The following is a 25,438-nucleotide window of genomic DNA, read 5'->3' on the forward strand; positions in this document are numbered from 1 at the left end:
TAAAATTTCAGAAAAACCATCTGGAATCAGCCCCATCATGTCCAGATTGGAAGGTGTTTGGGGATCAATGAAACATACCAGAAATACTTTCCCTCCCCCAAAACAAATGTAATGAATGTCAAAGTATTGATACTAATTTAGGTTGTGAATACATATTAAGTTTTGCTTCATTGATTGTAGCACTGGCAGCTGTTTTGCAGAACGCTGCATATTAAACTGTGGGCAGCTGACAACAAATATAAGCAGAAGGGGATATTCAAAAGCCAGTTAAATTAATCATTGCTTTTTAGGAACCTGAGCCAAGATTAACGCCCTGGAACTTTTACAGACAGACCCTTGCCAAAAATCTCCCAGAAGGCACATTGCAGACTATTTTGTCTTGAGATGTTAACCCATCTGTGGTATCTTCCTGACATTTTAGTCCTATAATGAATAGCATTCACAAAATCTATGAAGCAAAAAATTAAAATTGTTCAAAAGCCTGAGTTTTATGTATCCATGAGAACATAGCAATTAGCCCCCTACCCCTCCAAAAGAAATCCTACAACCCTAAAACCAATCCAAATTGTGTAATTTAGAAGAAATAGGGTTTCGGTGCCTACGACTGAAGGGTTCATTAAGGTTTTGCAGCTGGAGGTTTAAAAAAATCCCACTTTGCAAAACTATCTGACTATCAAGGGCACAGAGACTAAGGTAATGCCGATTCTCACTGGCGCAAACAGCTTGTGGATTGCATAGCCCACCACAAAGGTACTTGTACCTGCTGCCATATTTGACTGTACCAGGGACTCTTTAAATCCGAGTTTCAGCGGAACTGCAGACATGTCCACACCACTTGACACAACCATGTAAAATATGCCCAAGGAGATTAATGAGATTCCAGTGTACAACGACACGCCAACAGTGCCATATTCTTGAAAAATCTTCTTCAGTTGCTGTGACTTGCTTTGCTTTTTCTCCTCTGTGCGGCTGACCCTACTGCCTGTTGTCTCCGTGGCCTGGCTGAGGTCACGGCTGCTGGCGGAGCAGCTGGGCATCTGGCCTGGGCGGGAGCAGGACCAGGGTCAGGGGCGGCAGGGCGCAGGGGGTGGCCGCGCCCAGGAGCCAGGTGGCAAAAGGCCGGACCCGGGCGCCCACTCTGCCTGCCGGGCCCCGCCCCGCCAGCAACACGGCCGTGGCGCACAGCTAGGCGCTGCCCGTATCACTTTTACATATCCTTCCTAAAAACTATTGGGAAGATTGGTTACTTTGTAACTTTTAAATCATTTAAGTTACTTTGTAACTTTTAAATCATTGGTGTATTAATTAGTTCATGAGTAAAATTTTCTTTTGGACAATATAAACTTGGTGCTCTCTTGTGTGGAAAACAAATCTTTAATAAATGTTCTGTTTCTTCTATGAATATTATTTAATTTAGCATGTCTCTCTCTATGGGGTAAATGATCTTAAAATACATTTCCTAGGCTATATATGAGCCACAGTTTAATGTTAATTTGCATTGAAGCACACTATTTTGTCCCTATTTTCCTTTTTAATATTTGTCTTTAAGTTCTCTGCACTGTAACCTGTTGACACCTCCTTCTCAAGGTCTTTGTGTGGTCCCATCTATTTACAATTCACTAATAGTTTGGCTCAGGAATTTGGGGGTTAACTGAAAATCAGATTTTCAGCAGAGGCAGATCTCAGGGAAGCGCGGAATCCGGTAAGACACACGTGCTTTGTTGTCAGTCTCCTATGTCTCAGACTCAGCATGTCCTGTTCTCTCCATGTGAACCCCTGTCTGCCTCCAGGGATCATGGAAAAACAGAGCCTCTCCCATTTTCATGTCTTTGAAGATGCTTGGTAGAAAGTTGTCATTTTTCTGGTAACTGGAAACTAAGACAAAGTTATTAAAAAATAACTTTAAGTCATCAAATATGTACTGTCCTTGTATCCACAGGTGAGATGACAGTTGCAGTTCTCGGGGGAAGTAAAGTCACAGGATCGCAGGCCCATACTCAGACCTCTATGCACTCATTGGCTGTTGTGAACATAAACCTGAGCCCATTGTCCTGGCAGCAGAAAGAAATCAGGCGGGTAGTTTGTATTTCAATCTGTGAGCAGAGTCTATTATCTGTGGATCAATAGACAGAATAAGTGCTGTTTCCTGGAAAAAAAAATTCTGGGTCACGAACTGACCAGGGCCAAATCTGTTCAGGAAAGAGGAAATAATTACTGAGTCATGAGCTTTACTTGTGTGGAAATAATGGCTATCCAAGACCATAAACCAATCCATAACTGTCCCTAAGTTAATTGTATGTAATTCTCACTGATGTCATTGTTTAATTTTGATGTATGATGCCACAAAATTTGTTCTCTGAAGTTTCTCTAGTATAATTTGAAAATTAATCTGATAGCTGTTCTATCTTTTCTACAGGAGTTGAAACATTTCTAGGATTAGTAGAGGTAGTTCTTAAATACCTCCATCCCTGTAAGAATGTATAAGATGTAGCTGATTGATTGATTTTATTTTATTCAGAAATAGCAAATATATATAAGCTTTATACATACTTTATGTATATTTTGTATTTAATGGAGACTGATTTAGTGGTGACAGAAAACAGCTGGTATTTGCAAATTATGATTAGACTATTTTTATTTGATTATTTTTCAAACTTTTGTGGGTGCACAGTAGGTGTATATATTTATAAGATTAATGAGATGTGTTGATGATGTGCAATGTGAAATAAGCACATCGTGGAGAATGGGGTATCCATTCCCTCAAGCATTTATCCTTTGAGTTACAAACAATTCGGTCACACTCTTTAAGTCTTTTTAAAATGTACAATTAAGTTATTGTTGACTATAGTCACCCAGATGCGCTATCAAATAGTAAGTCCTATTTATTTTTCTGAGCTTTTTTTTTCCTTTTTTCCTTTTTAACCCATTAACCATGCCCACCTCCCAAGCTCTCCACTGCCATTCCCAGTCTCTGGTAACCATCCTTCTCTGCTCTCTGTTCATGAGTTCAGTTGTTTTGATTTTTAGATCCCACAAATAAGTGAGAACATGTGATGTTTGTCTTTCTGTGCCTGGCTTATTTCACTTATTTCCAGTTCCAACCATGTTGTTACAAATGACAGGTTCTTACTCTTTTTAAGGCTGAATAGTAGTCTGTTTTGTTTAAGTACCACATTTTCTTTATTCATTCATCTGCTGATGGACACTTAGGTTGCTTTTAAAATCTTAGCTATTGTAAACAGTCTTGCAACAAACATAGGAGTGCAGATATCTTTTTGATATACTGGTTTCCTTTCTTTTAGATGTATACCCAGCAGTGGGATTGCTGAATCACATGCTAGCTCAATTTTTTGTTTTTTGAGGAACCTGCAAACTGTTCTCCATAGTGTAAACTACATTCCCACCAACAGTGTCCAAGGGTTCCCTGTCCTCCACATCCTCGCCAGCATTTGTTACTGCCTGGGACCCACTTGAAAAGGGAATGGAGGAGAATGGTGAGGGTTAAAAAACTACCTATGCTCACTACCTGGGTGATGAAATCATTTGTACCCCAAACCCCAGTGACATACAATTCACCCGTGTAGCAAAACAGCACATGCACACACTGAACCTGAAATAAAAGTTAAAAAAAAAAAAAAATATATATATATATATATATATGTCCATGGGAAGGAAAAGGATGGGTAACAAATGGTCCCCCAAAAGATAAAAATCACACAAATATCCAACCAAAGTGACTAATTCCCCACCAGGAATCAAACCCAGGCTATGGCAGTGGAAGTCTGGAATTTTAACCGGACTGCGAGGTGGAGTGGCCGGCACTGCAAATTCTGCAGGAGAGTCACAGCAGGCACTCGGAGCATACGACAACTTTAAACTTTGCTTTGGGCCAGATTTTCGCCCTTTAATTTTGTCAAAAGAATTTCTAAGTATAGCCATGAAACTACTATGAATATTTATTTTAAATTAATCTTTCCGTAAACACAAATGAAGCAATTGTTTAGAATAAAAGATCTCTTTTTCTAAATTTAGGAGTCTTTCTAACATAAAGGATCGGTTTTCTAACCACTAATGATTAGAATTTCCAATGGTGAACTTATTTCAATCGTGACTCAGTCCAACAAGCCTGGTCATGAAAAGCCCACAAGGCAATTTTACAGTTTAAAATAACTTTAACCATATAAACAAAAGATATTCCTGGAGACAGCATAGATGAGGCAGCCCTAATGATCCTCAAAAAATTTACTCTCAGAAATAGGCTTAAGATGGCAAGAGCTCTTGTTGCCACAGATGGTTAAGGATGGTGTTTTTGCACACAGTACCTCCAGTAACCCACAAGTTAGTGGGGGACTGCCAGTCACGGACACCTTAATCTGCGGTGCTAGGGAGGCCCTCCTGAAAGTGTACTGTTTCAGTACTAATTAGGCAACAAGAGTTGATGTGACATAAGCCCCATAGGGATAGGACTTCTTAAGACAAACTCTCCTGAGAGCGTGACACATTTGGAACAAAAAATGTGCTGCCTAAAATCTTGCATGTCTGAGGTCCCCAGCCAGTTTTAGACTGGCCACTGGATGTGACCCAAATATCACACTTCTCAGATGGTGGCAACCAAGAGTGCTCCCACTTGGTTAAAAGCCAAGCTCTCAAGGACATGAAACAAGGTCAGAGGGGAGCTTCATGTGGTTTTATTTGTGGAACAAATAGTAAAGTTTGCTTGAATAGACACCAGTCTGATCAGAGCCATAAATCTAACCACTCTTAGAAGTGGCTCGAAATTGGGTTTCTAGGGGTTCGGAACCCCTGTTCTATTCTGAGGTGCCCTGCTTTATGACAGCACAACCCAGAAAGACAGCGAGAGAGTGAGAGACTATTTCTAGGAGGAAAAGGGATCAAACAACATGATTATTCATGCCAAAGACTACACAAGAGTCACTACACGTATGACTAGTCACACAAATCTTTTTCTTCCACTCATCAAGATTTTATGGAGAAAGAAAAGGCAACAATTTTCACCATCTGCTCAAACAGAGTCCACACAGAGGCCAGCAGCCTGGCTGGTAAGAATTTCGTACTCTTCTGCCAGCTGCTCTGGTCCTGGGTTCCTTTGGCTGCAGCTTCTGGAAGAGCAGGCTTTAGTGTTCTGCTCACAGCCACAAAATGATAGAGGACAAGGGAATGCTTCCCCTTTGTGGTCTAAAGTTTCACTGAAAAATCGACTGGCCAAATGCAGATTAATAGGAGAAATGGCATGCAGGGTTATTGATGCGCACAAGGGAGAACCACAAAGCGATGACTCCAACCTCCAACAGTGCTTAGCAGCATAGCTACCATCTAGAGGCCATGAACAATGGGGGCTCAGAGCATGGCCAGAAACAAGTTATGGCAAAATCAGGTTATGGTGGCAAGGCAGGCTATAAGAGAGAAGAGAAGACATGGCTTGCAAATGAGGTCTTGTTATAGAGCTCATACTTTACAGCCAGCAGCCCTCAGAGAGGGTAGATGGTAGAGGTTCCTTTAAAAGTGAGATGAAATACGTGTATTTACTTCACTGCGCTAGCCAATAGTATCCCCATCTGTTCTCAGAAGCTCAGGCAGGTAGCAGCGAGACGGGACTGGAATGAAACACCAATGAACTATACTGGGTCTCACAGTCTTTTGAAATCTCCATTTTCCCTAAAACATCCAGGCAACGCTCTCTGACCTCCTTTGGTGGGAGACTGACTTCTCCCGGCCACGAAGGGAGGAAACGGTCCTGGCGCTGGAAGTCCGGTGTGCAGCTGCATCTTCCCACTGGATCAGAAGATCAGCACTCGGTGGGAGCCCAGGGTTTTAAAATCGCTGATCGGGGCCGGGCGTGGTGGCTCACGCCTGTAATCCCAGCACTTTGGGAGGCCAAGGCGGGTGGATCACGAGGTCAGGAGATCGAGACCATCCTGGTTAACACGATGAAATCCCGTCTCTGCTAAAAAAAAAAAAGAAAAAAATCGCTGATCGGGAGAAACAGTGTGACTCAGTCTGTCAATCAGAGTGTTTTTCACATAGAGGGCGCCAGCCAAAATATAACTAGAAATAAACCGATACACACACACGTTAATGTGTATATGTGTATATTTAAAAATATATAAAGAAATATATACCATATGTAAATATATGGTAAACATATAAGTCAAGAATTAAAATAGAGATATTTACACATAAAGTATGTGATGCTGTCTTATAGTCGGAGGTGGTGTTTCTTCATGTAGGTGAGAGGCAACTTATGTATATATAACTATAGATACTACATGTAGTTACATGTATGAGCATGTATTTCTCTGTATATATAAATATATTTATTAAAAAACGTGATCTCCAAATCTCACATAATCACACATGTCCCCCCAGCCACCACAGATGCAATTCCACATTCCCTGGAGGATCTCACATAAACACACACACGCACACATGCACTTCCATGTTCACTGGAGCATCTCACATAAACACACTCACACATACATGCGCACACACACACACACGCACAAACACACACACAGAGATGTACTTCCATGTTCCTAGGGAGACACTGCTTTTCTGCCACCTTGTGGCAGCACAGGGAGCCAAAAAACCCAGTTTTATAAGACGTTTTACAGTTGGCAAATACCTGGCCATTGGCCTTTAACCAGAGCAAGCCCAGCGGCCATTGCCCTCTAGTGGAAAAGCTGCCCACACCTCCAGGACCTCTCAATGAGACTAGGCGCCCATGTTTTGAGTACATAAGGTGGGTGCATCCAATGGTGTCCCACATCTGGTGGGTGAAGAAGAGGCTTTCCTGGGAGAAGAGAAAATGCTGGGTCTGAGCTTGCAGAATGCGCTGGGGGAAGGGCAGTTGCGGGGGTGTTACGGTGGTACAAGGCCAGAGGAGGACTGGGCCGGGTGCCCCTGAGAGCTTCTGGATGCCTAAGCCTACACAGACTGACAAAGCCTGTTAGGACAGGGTCTCATGGGCCTGAGGAATCCCTGGATGAAAGGCAGCAGGAGAGCCGTGAGCCTGAGACCTCACACTAGTGTGAACAGCAGGGAAACAGGGGTCTGGCTTAACAAAACCCCCTGGCCTGCGATGTAGGTGGTTGACAGGGAAGAACAGTTCAGTGGCAGAGTGCTGGGCACTACCTTCCCAGCTGGAGGAATAATGCCCGTCCCCACGCCAGGGCCCAGCTTGTGGCTGAGGCGGTCCATTGTGGTGGATTCAAGTGCGCTTGCTCAAGTGGGGATGCTACCGACAGCCCTCAGGCCTCGGGTCGCACACACTGTTCGCTTCTTGGCTGGCTCATGCTTGCCAGAACAAGGCTGGAAAATGCATGACTGCACAAGCCAAAGAAATGGATGATGCCTTCTGTTATTAGACCCTCAGGGAGACAGTGACCAGGTGGAACTCGATTGGAAGAACACCTAATGCGATCAGCTATCGTAGGCTTTGGACGCTCCCATTCATGCCAACACAGCTGTCAGCACTCTCTGTCGATCTCCAAAACTGTGAGTGCAAGCTGGCCCGGACACCAAGGGAAATAATATCTCTGATCTGGACGTCCAACGTGCAGCTGCGTCTTCTCACGTGACCAGATGATCAACACTCAGTGGATCTCAGTGTTTTAAAATCACTGATCTGCAGAAACAGTGCAGCCCAGTCTGCTAGTCTGGAGTGTTTCACACAGACAGGGCACCACCTAAGATATAACTAGAAATAAATATATTCACACACATAAATGTGTTTGCATGTAAAGGTGTAAGGGAGTATGTAGCATGTAAACATGTGTATCAACATATAAATCAAAATATAGATGTGTCCATGTAGATCTTTGCTGCACTCTCCACCAGTCTACCTTGGTGTTTCTCCATGCAGGTGATTAGAAAACATAAAATATACATATTCTTATGAAGGAATAAATTTGGATATTTGGTATAATTATATATATAAATTTATATATAAACACATATTTAAAATAAACATAAATACAAACAATATATTTAAAATAAATGTATAAATACAAACATATATGTATAAAATAAACATCCAAAACTCACTGAAAAACCCACACGTACTACAAACAGACGCACCTGCATGTATATTAGAGGCCATTGGTCCCCTGGGGCCTTCAAGCCACCTACTAGCAGCCTGGGGAACCCTAAAGCCAGCAGGAGTCCTTTCCTGCCATGTCCATGTCACCGGTCCTGGATGGGAAACACCTGGCCATCTCCCTTTAACAAGAGGCAGTCCCAGGGCCATCACCCTCCATTGGGAAAAATGGCCAGTTTCCCAGAACTTGCGCATCAGGTTAGCTGGGCTTCTTTGGAACACTGCAGGTGGGGGCAATACGATAAGTTTGGTGAGTAGAGAAGAGGCTTTCCATGGAGAGAAAGAAGAGTCTGAGCCCTCAGGATTCACTGGGAGCAGAGAAAGGCAGGGGCAGTAAGATGGCGCAGGGTGGAGGGACAGGCAGGCCACAGTGAGACTACACTGAGTGCCCTTGAGAGCATTTGGGGACGAAGAGCAGCAGCGTGACTTCCCCCAAACACCGAGGGAAGCAATGGCCCTGACGCCCGAAGTCAAATGCACAGCTGCACCTTCCCACTGGGCCAGAGAATCAACACTGGGTGGGGCCTGAGCTTTGGGAATCACTGCTCTGGAGGAACAGGGAGGCCCAGCCTGTCGGTCTGGAGTGTTTCACACATGCAGGGCCCCAGCTAAGACACAGCAAGAAATAGATTTATCCACACACAGAAATGTGTGTTTGTTAAAGATAGAAGGGCATATGTAACATGTGAATATATGTATCAGCATGTAAATATTCGTGTATATATACACACACACACATATATACACATATATACACACACATACATATATTTATACAGGAAACTGTGTAGCGCTTTCTGCCCGTCCATAGTGGTGCTTCTCCATTCAGGCAAGAAGAAAACCTATCTCCCTATCTGTCTGTCTGTCTGTCTGTCTATCTATCTATCTATCTATCTATCTATCTATCTATCTGTCTATCTGTCTATCCATCCACACACATATAGACATATTTATATACATAAGTGAATGTAAATATTTTGTGTAATTATATATATAGAAAAATGTATGTGAACAAATATATATAGGTGTATATGTACAAGTCTCTATGTATAAAATAAACATAACCCAAACATGTTACCCCAAATCCACACAGATGCACTTGCATTTATATAAGAAGCCATTGGGCCCCCTTACCACAGGCTGGCAGTGGAGTGAAACAAAAGGCCCAGAGGCTCTTTTCCTGCCAGTTCTGTGTGAGCCTCCACAAATGACAAACCCCGAACATGGCCCTTTGACCAGATCCAGCCAAGCGCCATCGTCTTCTAGTGGAAAGCTGCCCACTTATCCAGAAGCTGTCAGTCAGGACAGTGACTCTTTTTTGATAGTTGAGGTGGTGACAGAGAGAGGCGTCCCGGTTTGGGTGGGGGGAGGGGAGGCTTTCCAGGAGGATGAAAACAGGCTAGCTCTGAACACACAGGAGTCACTGGGTGCAGCATGAATCTGGGTGGGGTAAGGGGGACTCGGGCCAGAGGGACATCGAGGCCAGGACAGGATGGCTCTGAGTGTTCCTGAGAGCATTTGGGGACCAGGAAAGTGACCCCCAATTTATACTGAAGACTGCACAGATCTGTGTGAGCCTGTTATGGCAGGCCCCAGCTGCATCTCGAGAAACCAGGGCAGACCCGGAGAACACTTGGATTAAAGACACCTGGGAGGGAGGCCAAGGCGGGCTGGTCACTTGAGGTCAGGAGTTCAAGACCAGCCTGGCCAACATGGGGAAAACCGGTCTCTACTAAAAGTACAAAAAAATTAGCCAGACATGGTGGCAGGTGCCTGTAATCCCAGCTACTCAGGAGGCTAAGGGAGGAAAATCACTTGAACCCGGAAGGCGGAGGTTGCAGTGAGCCAAAATTGCGCCACTACATCCAGCCTGGGCGACAGAGTGAGACTCCATCTAAAATAATAATTAAAAAAAAAAAAAGACACCTGGGAACCCGCAGGCTTGAGGTTTCACCCAAAACTTTGAGAATCATGGAATGGTTCTGGCTTGACAAAACTTTCTGGTCCACGGTGTAGGTGGCAAACGAGGAAAACCAGGTCAGAGGCAGATGCTGGATGTGGCCATCCACAGGGGATGGATGACGCCTTTCAGAGAACTCGGGTCCAGCTTGTGGGTGACGCAGGTCCGTCCTAAGAGGCTGAACTGCACGTGCACAAGTGGGGAGTCCCTGGGGAGCCCTGAGGTTCCCGGCCTGGCATCTGGCTTTGGGACAGCAGCAGCGCTAGCTTTCTGCACAGAATTTGGGTCGCCAAGTCTAGGCTGAAAACTGTATTGCCTTACACCCAAAAGAAAGTCCTAGCTCTTCTGTTTTTTGAAGCTCAGGGAGGTAGCAACCAGATGGAACAGCTGTGCCTTCCACTCTCCGGGGGATAAACCATCGGTGGGGCTCAGCGTGTGGAAACTGCTGCTCTGGAGAACGGAGCGGTGCGCTCTGCCGGTCTGGAGTGCTTCCCACACACAGGGCACCAGCTAAGGCATGACGCGAACAAACATACACAAATCCATGTCTGTATTTTTAATATATGAAGAAATAGAGAACATATATAAATATATGCATCAACATATACATAAAAATTAAAACATACATATTTATGCATGGAACTTGTTAGAGCTGTGTCTTTTTGTGGTGGTGTGCCTCCAGGCAGGAACAAGAAAGCCTAGATATGTAAATTAATACTTAAAAACATGTATCACTTAGTAAACATATATAATCACATAGATTTATATATAAATATGGATGTACGTATGTACATATATTCAAATATAAAGATATGTATGTATATTCTTATATAAATTATACACCCCAAAGCATGTGGATACACACACACACACACACACACACTAAACATAACCCAAAAATCTCACACAAAGACACACACCCTCCCACAAACAGATCCACGTACTTTTACACTCCTGGCTGTTGGGCAATACTGCCACCTACTGGCAGGGAGCCAGAAAGCCACATTATATGGCCCGTTTGCAGATGGTAAACACCCACTGCTTTTGAGGCCTACCCATAGTGCTTTGTTTGTATGTATTTATGTATATATGCATATATGTGCACATATATCTATTTCATATAGAATATACAGTTAATATAGCTATATTACAGCATGACGAAGTTGTGTGTAATCGCTATAATATATAGAGAAAAATATATACATCTATAAATATAAATTTATAAAACAAATACAGCCAGAAAATAAACACACACAAACAAAAAACAGATGCAAATACATTTATACGAGGGACCATTGGGCCCTCTTGCCACCTGCACATTTATACGAAATTATTTATAAAAGCTATGATATATATAGATAAATATATATAGTATATAAATATAAATGTATACAATAAATACAGCCATGTCTTATACACAAAATCTCCAGGTAAAGGGCATCTAAATTTAGTATACTTTGCAGTACAATAAATGTTGCAAATAAGAGCTTTGAAAATGTCCTCCATGGCTTCTTGTCAGGGGAATATGCCCAGGATTTGATGGTTGGGACATAAAGTATATGCATAATTATTTTCACTAAGTATGAAGAAAATCTCCAAGTGTGTCTGAATCCTTGAGATAAAACATGAACACGTCCACATACATTTCCACTAATTTTGGCATAATTCAAATTTTGAAAATTAGTAAATTGATGTAAAGTGCTCTTTTGTGTCATTTTTTTTTTTTTTTTTTTGAGACGGAGTCTCGCTGTGTCTCCCAGGCTGGAGTGCAGTGGCGTGATCTCGGCTCACTGCAAGCTCCGCCTCCCGGGTTCACGCCATTCTCCCGCCTCAGCCTCCCAAGTAGCTGAGACTACAGGCGCCCGCCACCACGCCCGGCTAGTTTTTTGTATTTTTAGTAGAGACGGGGTTTCACCATGTTAGCCAGGATAGTCTCGATCTCCTGACCTCGTGATCCACCGGCCTCGGCCTCCCAAAGTGCTGGGATTACAGGCTTGAGCCACCGCGCCCGGCCTGTGTCATTTATCTCATGACTAAATTTTCTGAGTTTCCCTTCACATATTTTTAATCTATTAACGTTTTTCCTACTTTGAATTACCTTTTCTTATGCTTCTCAGTGTTCTGTTGAATTTCCCAAGTCTGTTCTTGTTAATGTAAAATAGTTTCTTAAAAAGGAGTCATTACTATTACGGAATGAGTGTTTTGTGTGTCTAAAAATCCTAGTTTCTTCCTGATATTTATTCTCATTTTTTTGTTAGTTACTAAAGCCCCACATATTCAGTTGATAACATCAACATCCATGTAAATACTACACTTCTTAGCCTCCCTTGCAGGTCAGTGTGGCCATGGAACTAAAGTTGGGAAGGTGAGGTAGAGGCGGAACTGTTTGCCTGTGACTTCCAGGGACTTTCCTTACGGGAGGAGGTCTTTTGTTTTTCCTACTCCTTTTTCATGACTGCAGCTTGGGATGCAGTTGTGTTTCCTGGAGCTCCAGCAGCCGTATGTGACTATGAGTAAGTGAGCTATGCCCTGGGCACAGCTGGGGAGTGCGGAGTTCTGATGGCTCATGAAGCAGAGCTGCCACGCCTGAATGGCCAAGCCTCTGCCTGATTTTACATGAGCAAGAAGTATGCTAACTTGCCTAAAGGACTATCATTTTTGGGATTTTCTGTCACCTTCAATTGAACCTTATTCTACGTAAGAGAGGCTACACATAGATCTACTCCATAAACACAGATCATAGAGAAGGACTGTGAATGACACAAGCAATGTGGCTTTGCCATCAAGAATTTGTCAAGATTCTCCCATTTTCACTTCTGGATACCTTGAATGTAGTATTTGACATGTGTTTCATTTTCCCTTATCACAATTTTAGCTGATTGAATGAGTGCTGGGCTAACCATGGCACAGTCTTCTTCTGCACGTACCCTGCCCTACGTCCAGGTTCATGTCTCTGTGTGATATCAGTGTCATTGTGACAGCCGTAAGAGAATACAGGAGCAATAGTGCAACAGAGTCACCTCTTGTGGCTGATGTGAGTATTCCCTTAGGTTTAAGTGAACAGGAAAATAGACACATTTGCAACAGGGAGCTCAAAAACAGTCTGTCAAATGAGGTCACAGAAACTATGTGCAAATTTAACGTAAAATGCTGAGCTCTGTCCTCAGCTGCGTGTGCCTCTGCCCAACAGGTTTCTATTCGGGAAGGGCAGCGTAGTTCTTCTCACATTTTTCCCCTTTGTTTTCTCCCAGGCTTCAGGGTAAAGCAGAAGATTCATAAGAGGGTGTCTGCAGACCGGTCCTAAAGTGCTTTTCTCCACAGGAATGTCACCTGGGCACTGCACCAGGGGTCCCAGGTGCCACTGCGGAGGGCTGCGTTCCCATCTTCAGTGAGGGAGAGCTAAGAGAAGGCAGGCGGGGTTCACACTTCCCTCACCCACTTGCTTAAGCAATAAATGAAGGGTTCAAACTAAAAGAAATCTGAGATCTTACAGAAGCATTTAGAACCACGTATAAAGCATGGATCACTTTTAAATATTTAAAAACGCGCACAAACCACAGGAAACTACTTCTGGTGAAGGATTTCTGGCTAAATGGACTTTACATTCTTGCTGAATGCAAGCTGAGGTGATCAGATAATCACTTGGGGGATGCTGGGGAATAGGGACTTGGATCAGATAACAAGGGTGAGAGATTCCGGCAAAACCAACTCGGCAGGAGCCTTTGCTAAAACTGGGCTCTGGAGAACACACCAAAGATGAGGCCTAGTCAAAAAAGAGCTCAGAGAAGCCTGTCTAGAGTTTTGTTAGGGGCAGCCTCTTTGTCGACATTTGTGCACATACACAGATACACAAATAAGTACACATATATAAATAAAATTAGTTTATTCGAGTTGATATATTTATTTAAAGTTGCATTGGTTTTTGAGTACCACAAATTTACCAGCTGAAAACAACACAAATGAATTATCTCACAGTTCCCTGGGTCAGGAATCTGGGCACATGTTGGCTGGGCCCTCTGCTCAGGGTGGCATCTCATTTCAGAATTGGGATCATCTTTCAAGCCATGTAACTAGGTAAGTGGAGGCTCCTGATGAAATTTCCTACAGGGACATGGATTAGGAGAAAGCTCATGAGCTTTAAACCCTGAGAGTCAAGCCTGGATTCATTCCTAAAAAGCATAAAGGGTGGAAGAGGCTCTTTCAAAAGAGGCTGTGGGACAAATACCAAAAAACGCAGTCTTTGTTGTTGCCAGTAACAACAGAAACGTCATTTGCCCCATCAGTACCTCGAAATAACACAAGACAACAACCTCCTTTTGTCGAAGTCCTAGAACGTCATAACTTGCTTGTCCTGCGCAGTCTGGGTTTATGGCTCTTGAACCACTCCCTGTCCCTTTAACACGAATAGTGACGTTTTCTCATTTAAAATAAAATAGAATATTTAACTAACTGCTGCCTTCAGAATAATCTAGGATGGATTTGAATACTGTCCCCTTTTCACTTCTGGCTTCTAACCCTCTTTTCCAAACCTACCTAGCATCGTAGTGTCACTGGCCTCACGCAGGGTGCTTGTGGCTGTAATGAGGTTGTGCGATGACACCGAAGCCTGCGACAGCAGAATCCTTCCGCACTTGGGTGGAGGCGAAAGAGTCAGCGGCGGTCCCTGGTGCTCCCACAGCTCAACCTCAGCTCACCTCGGCTGCTTGTGCCACGGTCCTTGCTAGGGCCTGGGAGATGCTCGAGGCCATGTGGAATGGTCAGAGGGACACCTGGGAAATTGCAGGTGAAGTGCAAGAAAACAAATGCAGGCAAAGAAGACCTCGCTAGAGTGACTCTGTGTAGAAAAAATCTGGACGTATTTATTTTGTTGTTTGTAACATTTTTTGCGATAATCCTTGCAGTAGAAATGATCTAAAAAAGTACATTTCGGTTTGAAAATAAACACATAACTGGATTCCATTCTCAAGAAAGCAGATGATAAATACATAGCCTATGTAAAATGTTTATAGCCTCATCCACTAAGGGTCTATTGTGATATCACTGACCACATAAATACAGAAGACATATGTCTCCTAAAAAAGTGTTATCATAAACTTGAACATGTGATAGTTATTTTAAGGAACCTATGCCTGTAAACAATGTAAAACATGAAGATATGCAAAGTACGTGTACCTATTACACTGCAAAAAAGGTTTCACGTTTATTTAGATCGACTGTTTCTCTAAATTAATTTTGTTCACTTTAGATTGTAAATTCTTCTCAGAAAAAAATTAAGTGGTAGCTGTAAGAGGTTGTCTGGAATACCCCAAAGAGAATTGTTCACACTGTGAAATAATGTCACTACCACACTGATGTCACGAGATGCTTCAAATAAAAGAGCAGTTAATTCTAATAATAGGTTACTTTTAATCCTTTTTTATGGAATCAAAGTATAGCTTTTCATCCTGTCAAAGGTGAAACTCCTGACATTATTTTAGATGCTACTGTAAATTTAGAAGAACATAAAATTCACTGTTTAAAAGTGTACACATCGGTGATTTTAAGTATATTAACTATGTTGTGCAACCATGACTATTATCTAACTCCAGAGTATTCCCATCAACCCCAAAAGAAACCCTGTACCTATTAGCAGTCAGTCACAATTCTCCCTTTCTCTCATCTCCTGGCAACCACGAATCTACTTCTTGTCTCTATGAATATGCCTATTACGGACATTTCATATAAATGGAATCATAAAATACGTGGTCTTTTGTGCCTGGCTTCTCTCACTTAGCACAATGTTTTCAAGACTCATCTATATTGTAGCATGTACCAATATAAATTCATTTTTATAGCTGAATAGTTTTTGGACAGACCACATTTTTGTTTGTCCATTCATCAGTTGATAGGCATTGAATTGCTTCTGTTTTTTTTTTTTTTTTTTTTTTTGTCTATTTTGCGTAATGCTGCTCCGAACATTCTTGCACAATCCTAACTGATTTTTAGGGTGACTATCACGCATCCCAGGCAAATATCATGGGTTGATCAGCAATCGAGTAAAGCTGAAACCAGTATTTTATTTTTAGGTACTTTTCAGTTTCTTTTATGATCTTGACAACAGGGAGTGCCGGGTTCTGGAACATGATTATGTTCTAGGAATTGGGGATTGCTCTATTTTCTAAAATATATAGATGTGGAACACAGTGAGGTCTAATTTTGTATGCTCTATGAATGCTTTGGATCCTTAAAAAGGAGGCCCCTGAGGGACTTAACAGCAAACAGACACAATTTCTGAGGTCCCGAAGGAACTGAACCCACTCCAGAGAAAGACAGTCAGGCTGCAGTCCCTGAAAAAATGCAAATGGAGAATTCATAGAACTGAAATTGAACAGAATGAGAAGTTGGGGAGAATGATTTTGCATTGAAGGTTGGGATTTGGGACTTTCATTTCTTTGGATGCATACTACACAACAAACACAGCAGGGTTATTTTTCTTCTTTCAGATTTTTGCCCTTTTAGACTTTAAATTAGATATTTGGGATTTTAATGTTTTAAAGGTTTTCATCTTTGAATTTAATCAAATCTTTGGAAATTATTAATGGGAGGGAGATTATATTTAACTTTGGAACATCGGTATATACTGACATATGATTGTTGGAATACTTTAATATTGTTATTTAATCTCATTGCATAAACTTTGAGGTCTATATTGGGCAATATATTGCTGGATACAATTTGAAATAGGAAATAGAACAGAAGTGAAGTTTCAACTTTAAATTCAGAATGGCCATCAATGTCCTTAATGACTTCAATTAATATACAATCCTGTTCCATATCAGAGCCTGGAGCAAAGTCTAATTCTTTCAGCACAAAGAAAGATCCTAGAAGGCCCCAGAAAAATCCACAAAAGTATGGAACAAATATTTTCTTTATTATGGTTAACATATACATGATAGTTCTATGCTAAGAATGCCTCACTGGGGCAATCTTTTGAGGACATCCATAGAAATGATTAGAGATCTACATTTAGAGTAAAATTTTAAAAGATGTAACACAAGAAAACTCTTCTATTCAAAGGTAAGAAAAAGCACAGGAATTGATGATTATATTATCACTTACTCTTCCATCTGGAAGATGGAAAGTTTGTTTTGCTGTAGATTTTTAAAGCAACTTGAGTTTAAAAATACTAAAGTGTGAAAAAAATACCTAAGAACTTTTCTCTTGTAGTACAATCTTTGTTTGCACCCTCCATTGCCAGGTGTATAAAAGTGGTGATCAGTGTTTTCACCCTGGACCAAAGTGGAAGATAAATTTGCCAGCTCTTCCAGTGTGGGCCCTGGGAAATAGGCTAGTAACCAACTACGTTCTTTCTGCCTCCTGAACTGCCCATACTAAGTGGGGTTTACCCACATGTTTACCCACATGTCTTTTGTTTGCTGCTTCTTTGCATACTTCTTTTTTGAAAGTGAGTCACTTTTCCAGTTCAGTTATTTTATCTAAATTTGGTGCTAGGTTTGTGGTATAAGGTTGGACCTATTTCTGGCTTCAGTATGGAATTACATACTTCTTAATGTTTTCACTTTTTAGATTCACTTAACTCACTTTGGAGGGAAGAGACATTTCAAGAATCTGTGATTACATGGCCATTGTATCCAACAGTATTCTACTTCTAAAAATGTTTCAGACTTTTTGAAAAATATCTGGCATATTCATTTGGTCAATGAAGGTGCATTATGGCAGGTGCTGATGAAGAATGCCATACATATTTAAAGTGATCTGTAGTTTTTTTAGTTGGAAAAAAATTCTATGAAAAGTCTCATCTAGTTACCAGAATCTAGTAGTGTTGGGAAAAAATCACATCTTTTTAAATTTTTTTTAAATTTTCAAACAGGATTAAATGAAGCGTTGTGTAACTGGAGTTTACTATTCCACCTGGTATGGGGTGAGGGTCCAAAAATGTTGCCTTTTATTGCTATTACTCCCCCCTCTTTTTTATTTTTATTTTTGAGAGTCTCACTTTGCTGCCTAAGCTGAAGGGCAGTGGAACCATCGTATCTCACTGCATCCTTCAACTCTGGGGCTCAAGCCATCCTCCTGCCTCAGTCTCCTGAGTAGCTGGGACTACAGGTCTGCATCACCACACCAGGCTAATTTTTTAGAAAACTTTTTTTTGGGTAAAGATTCTTTTTTTCAAGTGATTCTCCTGCCTCAACCTCCCAAGTAGCTGGGACTGCAGGTGCACACCACCATGCCTGGTTGATTTTTAAAACTTTTTTTTTTTTGAGACAGAGTCTCACTCTGTCACCTAGGCTGGAGTGCAGTGGTGCGATCTCGGCTCCCTGCAACCTCTGCTTCTCAGGTTCAAGCAATTCTCTGCCTCAGCCTCCTGAACAACTGGGATTACAAGTGCCCACCACCTGTATTGTTAGTAGAGACTAATTATTTCACTATCATGTCCAGGCTAGTCTTGAACTCCTGGCCTCAAGCGATCCTCCTACCTCAGCCTCCCAAAGTGCTGGGATTACAGGTGTGAGCCACTGTAACTAGACTTACTATTTCTCTTATTCGGCTCAGCCATATGTAATCTAGGGCACATGCTTTTACCGTATGCTTACATGAGACCTTCTCACTCTCTCTTTCTCTTTCACTTGCTCTCCCCAAACCCCACTCTCTCATTCCTCACTTCTCTCTCTTTCTCTTTGCTGTGGCCAGCTCCACAATCACGCTCTAAGTCGTGTTCTATTTTGATTCCCATTTTTCCTATCAATAACTCTACCAGGCAGGTAATTTCTATATTTATGCTTTATTCTTATAAAGGAAGAATTTTCTATTGAATATTGAGGAATGTTATTAAACTTAAATATAAATTATTTAAATTATGATACCAATTTAGACTGAAGTCCTATCTCCTAGTATAAATACAAGCCACCCAAACATTATTGCTTTTGGGGAAATTTCTTTAATTTTCATGATCCGATCTGCCCACGGGTTTACCAGACTGTCTTCATAATGCAGAGGAAAGCCTTCTCTACTTTTCTTTCTTTTTTAAAAATAAATTTTATTTATAATTTAATTTTTTAAATTTTTTAAATTTTTTTTTTTTTTTTTTTTTTTTTTTTTTTAGACAGAGAGTCTCACTCTGTCACCCAGGCTGGAGTGCAGTGGCTTGATCTCTGCTCACTGCAGTCTCCACCTCCCAAGTTCAAGTGATTCTTTTTTTTTTTTTTTGAGACGGAGTCTCGCTCTGTCGCCCAGGCTGGAGTGCAGTGGCGGGATCTCAGCTCACTGCAAGCTCCGCCTCCCGGGTTCGGGCCATTCTCCTGTCTCAGCCTCCTGAGTAGCTGGGACTACAGGCGCCCGCCACCTCGCCCGGCTAGTTTTTTGTATTTTTTAGTAGAGACGGGGTTTCACCGTGTTAGCCAGGATGGTCTCGATCTCCTGACCTAGTGATCCGCCCATCTCGGCCTCCCAAAGTGCTGGGATTACAGGCTTGAGCCACCGCGCCCGGCCTCAAGTGATTCTTGTGCCTCAGCCTATTGAGTACTGGAATTACAGGTGAGCGCCACTACGCCCAGCTAATTTTTGTATTATTAGTAGAGACGGGGTTTCACCATGTTGGCCAGGCTGGTCTCATACTCCTAATCTCAAGTGATCCGCCTACCTCAGCCTCCCAAAGTGATGGGATGACAGGCGTGAGCCACTGCGCCCGGCTGGCTTTTCCGTGGCACCGTTTGACATTCACAGTGAGTCAGCCCTTGGCACTTCCTCCAGTCTAGCCCCACTTGCATTTGCGTAGGAAAAGTTCCACAAAATATAAGGTATTTCGGATGACATCTTGGCTCATGCCTATCTTGGCTTTTTTTTTTTTTTTTTTTTAATCAATCCAACAATTTCTGAGAAGAAGGTGTTTGACTCCTCACTATGAACACTATGTTTTCTGGAAGTCAATCCGCATTTTCAAGGACTCTCAAATGCTGTTTCTAATGTCCCGGGCCATCTCTCAAGACATTCGCTGATTATTGTGTTAATGTCTAAAAATTGGTTTGAGCTTTTTTTTTCTTCTTTTCTTCCATGAATGCATCATCTTAGCTTTCAGAATTAAAGCCTGCTTCTGATCCAAAAATTAAAGTGTAATCATGGACACGACTTTTACAGGAAATTGGAGTTTCCTGGCTGAAAAAGCAGGGAAATTGACTGTCAAAGAAAGGTGTCTACACTTTAACAGTATTCTAAAGAAGAAAAAAAGAAGCTTTATTGGGGTGTATCAGAACACTGAGGGAAATGATTACTTAAAGTGAGCCTGATTTTGGCAATGATTCTTTAATATGAGAAAAAAGTGAGACCAGGTGTGGTGGCTCATGCCTGTAAACTCAGTGCTTTGGGAGGCTAAGGCAGAAGAATCATTTGAGCCCAGGAGCTAGAGACCAACCTGGACAGCATAGTGAGACCCCACTTTTATACAAATTTTTAAAATAATTCAGCCAGGCATGGTGGTGTGCCCCTGTAGTCCCAGGGAGGCCAAGGCAGGAGAATCACTTGAGGCTAGGAGTTTGAGACCAAATTGGGCAACATAGTGAGACTCTGTCTTGAAAAATAAATACATTAGCTGGGCACATTGGTGTGCACCTTTATTTCTAGCTGCTTGGGAGGCTGAGGCAGGAGGATCACTTGAGCCCAGGAATTTGAATTGCAGTGAAAGCTATGATCAAGCCACTGCACATAAGCCCAGGTGACAGAGTGAAACCATCTCTAAAACAAGAGAAAAGGTAAAACGTTTATTTTTACATATTTGTAACCACAAGATGGCACCATTTTCCCATTTTAGAAACTTGGCCCATGGGTGTTTTTCATTTTTTACTTTTTTTTCCAAGATTACAAGCTGTTGGGTGAGGTTGGTTAGCTGTTGGGTGAGGTTGGTTACCACCTTCCCTCAAATATGGACTCCTGGACTATAAAACTAGGGTCATTGCATTAAACAAGAATCCATATGTGCAGTTAGGTTTATAATTTGCATTCTGCGTATCACGACTTCAATGTGGAGGGAGTGACTCTAATGAATAAGGGGGAATGCTTAGTGCACTTCTTCACAAACGTTAAGTTCCAGAGTAAGTTTCAAACCCAAAGCCACATATTGGCAATTTTATGAGGCTTCTCTCATGCAAAGTGCTCAGATCTTTGTTCCTGAAAAGGAAAAAACTGTATAACTACACCTGTTCACCACTCAGCCAATAAAAAGCAGGAAGTACTTTGTATATCTATTTGCATGCTTCAGGATCAGGCTATATGTCTTGTCTTTGTTATATGATTTCTAATGCATTTATGAATTTTGATGGCTAAGACCAATAATCAAAGCAGATTGCATGTAATTACTCTCTTGGTAGTTTTTCTTGATTATCTCATAAATGGGATTTGCATTTTTGAAAATGCCTACAAAATAGAATTTGGCTAAAGATTCTGTGATCACATTTCCTATGATGTTGGTTTTAAAGTGACTTGAAATTGTGAAATCCTTCTGTGTCAGTTTTATAGCTCTGAGACTCTAGCCCCTGATGAGTTTTGGAGGGGGCCTGGAAATGAGATGGCATCAGATTAAACGTGTCTGTTATATACTTATTTCTGTATTAATTTACAAGGGTTAGAACATCTCCTCCAAAAGTCTTGAGGCAAAGATGGAATTTATTTTCTCACTCAACCGAAAAAGTCCACAGGTAGCCTGGCTGCCGGCATAGTTGGATTCTGGGCTCAAACAGAATCATTAGGGCTTGGGTTTTTTGTTTGTTTGTTTGTTTTGTTTTGTTTTTCTGTGTTTCTCCTCTCTGCCTCCCACTAGATTGACTTCATGTGCAACCTCCTCGTCATCACTTCTGGAACTTCTAGGCTCTCTGTGCTTGATGTCAAGATGACTGCGGCAGTCCTAGGCTCAGATTAGTCCAATATTTAAGCACAGTAGGAAACAGTGAGCTCTTTTGCTTGCAAGGCTAGGAATTATTCTTGTGTCTGCAAGCACCAAGGCCAGGGGAATGTGATGTGCTTACTGGCTTGGGCCTGAGACATGTGGTCCACCCCTGGGGCAGCAATAGAGACCACCTAGCACATATGAACTAGATTGAAGAAGGAATAATCTGCAAGTTAAGCTAGGAGGGCTGTTATCAGAATGGATGTGGCAAAATCTAATTCTAGAAAGGTTTTGTATAGCCCTGAGCCTAAGCATAAAATATACTGAGTTCAGAGGTTGATATGGTTTGGCTGTCTCCCCATCCAAATTTCATCTTGAATTGTAGCTCCCATAATTCCTACATGTTGTGGGAGGGGCCTAGTGGGAGATAATGTAATTATGGGGTCGGTTTCACTCCTATTCTTCTCGTGGAAGTAAGTCTCACGAGATCTGATGGCTTTGTAAGGGGACTCCCCTTTTTCTTGGTTCTCATTTGCTGTTTGCCTGCTGCCATGGAAGACGTGCCTTCCACCTTCTGCCATGATTGTGAGGCCTCCCCAAGCACATGGAACTGTGAGTCCATTAAACCTCTTTTTCTTTATAAATTACCCAGTCTGGGGTATGTCTTTATCAGCAACATGAAAACAGACTACTACAGAGGGGTTCTTCATACTTTGAAAATATTATTCTTTGAGTGACAATTTAAAAATCTTTGGAAAATGGCAAAGCTAGCAGATAGGTGACTGGGTCATCACTTGCATTCTTAGGGCAAACACTGGTTAAATTATGTAGGCAGAATTTTCTCTGATGGCCTCTCACATATCTTTTCTTTATTTATCCTCACTGGTATCTCTCAGTTGAGATACCAGTTCTCTAGTTCTCCAGCATCTGTGTACATTCCAGAACCTTCTTACATCCTACCCTGGAAACTCATCTTTCCTGAATATCTTTCTGTGTTTGTTGTAATTTTGGAGCTTGATATTACCTACTGGACTTTCAATGCTTTAATTCAAAGCATGACCAATAATATTGATTAATCTGATGCATGTCCATATGACTCATTATGCTATGAACTTACTGTGTGCATGGGATATGTTTTATTCATCTCTGTGACTCATGCTTAGCTCTCAATAGACATTGGTAAAATGAACCAAAAGATCTGAAATTTAAGACAGATGTTACTGGAGTCTGTTCTTCTCAGAGCTTGTAAGCATTGCTTATGCTGACAAAGAATTCCTAACCTGTGTGCCTGATCATAGCTCTTAAAATATTGTTGCACATGGTGGTTAAGGCCAATACTGTAGGATCTACGGGAAAGCTACTACTGAAAGTGTTGTTTTGGGGCTTATCAAATGGTATCTTCTTTTCTGATTCATGTTAATCCTTTTTTATTCTTTCATTCATTTTTAGAGGTAACTGGGAACCATCTTAGCTGTTCACTATATTTTCAAAAATAAGCTGGCATGAAACAGTATGTGATCATCTATGAGTTTTCTTTTCTCTGTATTAGAGTAAAATAAATACCCTGTTCCAGGTAAACAGCAGGGATTGCACAGGTGAAATGTGGTAACCTGGGATTATTATTAAATGCGGGCACTTCATGGTCCATGCCTGGTGAAGAGATCAGAGGGCTATTCAAGTGAAGGATGATTGGTTCCAAAGTAAGTATGAGCGAATTAATGAGAAGATGTCTGGATTAATTTAGAACATGTCTCATTAAGGATAATAAATAATATCAAATATTATCTATACTTCATGCAAAGGGTTTAGTAGGAGACATGTTGCCTAAATGTATACAAGGGTCATAATTTTCCTTTTATTATCTTTTCCTTAGGATACAATTTTTTTTTTTTTTTTGAGACAGAGTCTCACTCTGTCATCAGACTGGAGTGCAGTGGCACAACCTTGGCTCACTGCAACCTCTGCCTCCCGGGTTCAAGCGATTCTCCTGCCTCAGCTCCCCAAGTAGCCGGGACTACAGGTGCACACCATCACGCCCAACTAATTTTTGTATTTTTAGTAGAGATGGGGTTTCACCGTGTTAGCCAGGATGGTCTTGATCTCCTGACCTCGTGATCTGCCCTCCTCAGCCTCCCAAAGTGCTGGGATTATAGGTGTAAGCCACCGCACCTGGCCTTTTTTTTTTTTTTTTTTTAGAAGGAGTCTCACTGTGTCACCCAGGCTGGAGTGCAGTGGCATGATCTCGGCTCACTGCAACCTCTGCCTCCTGGATTCAAGCGATTTCCGGCTTATTTTTGTATTTTTAGTAGAGACGGGGTTTCACCATGTTGACCAGATTGGTCTCAAACTCCTGAACTCAAGTGATCCGGCCGCCTCGGCCTCTCAGAGTGCTTGATCTACTTGAGTTCATGCAGAAGGAGTGTATTCCAAAGGCAAGTGCCACAGCATGTAGAAGTGTGCTTTGTTACAAGGGTGGGATTAAAATGCTTGGATTCGCAATGGAAGAGAAAGTAGTACCTCTTGGGGTTTAGCAAGCAAATAGGCAAGTAGGCAATCTAAATGGGTTTATGCCAAGAGAAGTACTCCAGCCTAGGCGACAGAGCAGAACTCCATCTCAATAAAACAAAATAAAATAAAATAAAATAAAATAGGGAAATATAAAGCGGTTTTGGCCAGGAGTTCCCCAGCTAAGTCCAAGGGTATGAGTTGGCTGAGCCTATAGCCAGCGTGAGAAGGGTGCGGTGGCTCATGCTTGTAATCTCAGCACTTTTGGAGACTGAGGCAGGTGGATTGCCTGAGTCCAGGAGTTTGAGACAAGCCTGGGCAACATGCAGAAACCCTGTCTCTACTAAAAATACAAAAAAAAATTAGTCAGGCATGGCCATGTACCCGTAGTCCCAGCTACTCAGGAGGCTGACAGAGAAACACCTGAGTCTGAGAGGTTGCTGGCTGTAGTGAGCCATGATTGCACCACTGCCTCCAGCCCAGGCAACCAGAGTGAGATCCTGTCTCAAAAAAGAAGTCAAAGAGCTGTACTCAGAGTTAGGATCTCTTGGAAACAGTATTTTGAAGTGATGGGAGTACTGTGGGAGTTTGAGGAGGAAGAAAGAAGAGGATAGGGGGCGGAGAAGCATGCCCAAGGCAGAAACAAAAATATACAAGACAACTCCACCTACTTCTCAGCTGTGGTCTGACTCTGCTAACATATTCTGGCTTGGCAAACTGTCCTCAGGCCTTCAAAAAGTGAATGAAGGGAACCAACGAGGAACCACCTAACTTCTTGTTATAAATGTTAATCTTTTTTTTGAGACAGAATCTCACTTTGTCACCCAGGCTGGAGTGCAGTAGCACAATTTCAGCTCACTGCAACCTCCATCTCCCAGGTTCAAGTGATCCTCCTGCCTCAGCCTCCTGAGTAGCTAGGATTACAGGCATATGCCACCATGCTTGGCTAATTGTTATATTTTTAGTGACGACAGGGTTTCAC

The 25,438-nt window shown here is 42.0% G+C and overlaps 1 protein-coding gene and 1 pseudogene across 1 annotated transcript in view; one reads left to right on the top strand and one right to left on the bottom strand.

Moving 5' to 3' along the window:
- Positions 1-25,438, top strand: part of RAB18 (RAB18, member RAS oncogene family) — a 539,744-nt gene that overhangs the window by 356,515 nt on the left and 157,791 nt on the right. The gene's annotated exons all lie outside the window — the stretch shown is intronic.
- On the bottom strand, positions 617-14,616 carry LOC126962206 (protein FAM210B, mitochondrial-like; annotated as a pseudogene).

This window comes from Macaca thibetana, chromosome 9 (genome assembly GCF_024542745.1).
Source record: "Macaca thibetana thibetana isolate TM-01 chromosome 9, ASM2454274v1, whole genome shotgun sequence".
Taxonomy (NCBI): Eukaryota; Metazoa; Chordata; class Mammalia; order Primates; family Cercopithecidae; genus Macaca; species Macaca thibetana.